Genomic DNA, 3575 nt, shown 5'->3' with positions numbered 1-3575 from the left:
GGTTAAGCGACATCAACACACACTTACTCACATTGAGCTTGGCACCCGAGCCTTGACATAAACTACAACTTAAACCTTGTCCTGATAATTTAAAAAACTGGCTTGATAGGTTCCAATATGTGCGACTGATGGTAAATAGGGGATAGCTTGGCGACAAGCAATGAAACGATTTCGTTACCGAAAATGCGTCGAGGATTCTCCTATTCAAGCAGCAGGGCTGTTCCTGCTTGGACTTCTGTCTGTCTTCGGATCACTGTATAAACAGAGGGGATTAAGGGAGTGGCAGTGAGTCGCAAAGCCAAAGCGGAACGCATGCATCGCATTAAGTGTTCAATGCCATACGTCGGATGAGCAAGATGGATCATATCACAGCTTCAGCAATATTGCTGTTACTCGGCAAATTCTTCTTCCACCACAGCTCGCCATTGATTATTACTTCGGCTCAAAATCATTGCTTAGCAGCGGCATCCTGGCAAAAAATGATCAATGGGCTTGATACCAAGCTGGACATGACAACAGTATCCCTCTACACATGCAAATTGTGCAAATAACGATACCGATGTTTGCAGTTTTAAACCAATTTTACAAAGCGTTCAACGTAAGGGCCATAAGCTGAGCTCAAGCTATGGCCCTGAGCTGCCGAGTTTGGTACGTATCCACCTGGGTTTCTTGAGGAACCAAAAAGCGAGCTCGGAGACTTTTAGTTGGTCAAGCTCAGCTTGTGTAGTGGCCGGGGCCTGATCACGTAGACGCCCAACGATCAAGTGCTCGCGTGTTCCCTTCAATAGCGGGATCCGCCGAGCAAAAGCCGTGTTTCACACGAGGGTCAGAGACCGACCGTGGATACGCGCGCATGAGAAGCGCCCTGTAGACAGCATCCAGCTGCTGCTCCTGTATCTCGTCGAGGTGATTAGTAATGACACCACTTCCCTCAATGTCGAGAGATCGAAGAGAGGACACGGCGCCCTCAAGGCTCGAGCAGGGCTCATGCCGCGCCGCTGGGGCACCTTGCTCAATTCTTGTTCCCATTTTAGAAAAGGAGGATCCGTTTCGACTCGTAATCCATCGCCGGTGGCGGGTGCGGTGTGCGGTCTGAAGCAAACATCGTGTCTGTGTTCTTGGTCAAGCGACCCTGTCGCGGACAATGCGCTGCGCGGTCCTCGGTTACCGAGAGCTTAAGCTACGCTTTACTTAAAGCCTAGGATGTACTGTCCAAAGTTGTACCGCGTGCAGAAAATGAAGAAGGGTTCTGCCAGCGGGCATTTTCGGGATCAGAGAGGCCTAGTGTCTTCCGTCTCCTCGACCCAGGGCTCATTGAGCAGAGAAATCGCGAAGAAGGTCCTGGTGTCTTGGACACGCGAGCCTCGCTCGAGGCGACACTTGGATGTGAACTGTAAGTGTTTAGAATCTTGATGGGGGGAGCGTGTAATGGGGTTTCATGAGCCCTGGTAGGAAGGTTGTAGGCTACACAAGATGGTGTGACTACACATTGGAGTGGCTACACTTAAACAAGAAGTCAGTATGTGGCTTAGCTGTCAGTAGTTATACTTTTAGTTAGGTTTAACTATATATATATATTATATAGGAAGACTAATAAACTAGATATAGGCGGCTTTGCCGCAAATAAAACCGAGAAATACATTTTACGTTTTAAGAGTCAATTAGCCTAATTACTCTTGGAGTAAGTGGATTGCGATCCGCTACTCTGGTACTGGTTCTAAGTACAGAAAGAGGGTCACCGATCTTAAATAAGCTTCCTATAAGCAAAAGTGCTACGGCAGCCCCGCTGCACTTGGTAGCACTTGTTGTAACGGGGTTACACGTACCCTGGTATGAAAGGGCGGGTCACACAAGATGGTGTGACCGTAAATAGGTGTGGAATACACAAGTTGGTGCAATCTCACAATGATGTGGCTATACCGTAACAAGAACCCACTACGTGGCAGGGCTGCCGGTAGTTTCGCATATTAATTAGGTATTACTATTTTAATCAGGAGCACGTAAGGCTTTAGATATAGGCGGCTCTGCCGCAAATACAACAATTACTGTTTCAATTTGAACGGAAGAGCGTCTTTGCATTGATTCAGGTTTTTAAGTACTTTGGAGGTAGCGGATTGCGATCCGCTGCACTCGTACTGGTTCTTGAAAAACATAAGGTCGGTGACCTCAGCTTAGCTTCTCTGAGCAAAGAGCGCTCCGCACTTACTAGCACTCGTAGTCAATTTACGTCTGAGTCGTCTGTGAGGATGGAGCAATGCTCCTATTTGCCCCAGGGCATGCAGTATGGGCTGAATAAGCTGATGTCCCTGCTGGGCCCTGAGGGCATGGAACACCTTGTTTTGCTAGGGTCCGTAGCGATAAACGCGCGCCGACAGGTGTGTTCATATAATAAAAGTGATCTGTTGCGAACCTTCAGCAGAAACTGCAGTGTCGACTGCGTCCATGACGTCACCGTCGACGACGGATAACTAATACTGACCTATGCCGCTCATGGTGGGCGCTACAACCTCCGAGGGTAAGGATGGAGAAAATAATCTGCTCTGGGTAAGAGAGGCCGAGATGGAAATACCATTCGCCATGCTCCAGAACGAGCAACAGCGGGTGGCGCTAAATATCTCCCAGCTCGGGGGCCGAGCGCGAGAGTGGACACAAACGTGCGGTGCTTCGGTTGGGGTGGCGTTTCCCTCCTGGATGAAGCTGAAGCTGCAGCTTTTGCAAGTGTTCTCGCCGCCGATACAGTCACTGTGCCGAGAGTCCCAGTGGACCTCGCTGTCAAGTTTCTTGACTTCGATAGCGTGGAAAGCTTCTTAGTCTAAGACTTGGATGCAAGGTATGACCTTATCCTTTGTATGGCATGGTTGGAGCACCATGAGCCATGAGTTGATTGGAGGTCGAAGAACCTTGGGCGCTACGTGCATGTCTCCTGGTGGAGCTTTGGCGAGACATGAACCCACCTCTGCTAGAAGACAAAAGCGCTAGTGGTGAGAGCACTACACCGAGATGGTCAACGTGCTAGACATTGGGATGTCCGAGTTGGTAGACACCGATGGTGCATTGGACAGGAGTCCCGAGCGTGGCTCGCGGGCTGAATGTGGAGTGGCACGTAATCCACTGAGCACTGCTCAAGTATCAAAGCAATTGCTGCATGCCAGGAGTGGCACTGTCGGACAAGGGCCGAGGCAGTGAACACGAGGCCCCAGTGATGCACGTGGTGTGGCACGTAATCACTGAGCACTGCTCACTTTTCGAAGCAGTTGCTGCATGCCACGAGTGGCATGGTCGAACGAGGTCCGACGCATGTTGAGCAAGGTTCTTTAGATACGGGTGGAGTAGCACATTATCCACTGGACGAAGACTGCGAAATGGCAGCTCTTCATTGGATGTTGTTAATAACATCAAGGCTCCGATGGAGCAGGGAGTATGGACACTGGACGACTCCGAGTGCGAGTCCCGAATGGTCTCGATGAATCGTAAAACCTCAATAGAGGAGACAGCGATGCCGTATGAGATTTGCAAGGCGCACCGTAGACGATAGCGCACAGCTATATGCCCTTGTCAACGGTATGACGGGAGAA

Source organism: Plasmopara halstedii (genome assembly GCF_900000015.1).
Source record: "Plasmopara halstedii genome assembly, contig: Scaffold_430, whole genome shotgun sequence".
Taxonomy (NCBI): domain Eukaryota; phylum Oomycota; class Peronosporomycetes; order Peronosporales; family Peronosporaceae; genus Plasmopara; species Plasmopara halstedii.
This window is presented reverse-complemented; position numbering follows the sequence as displayed.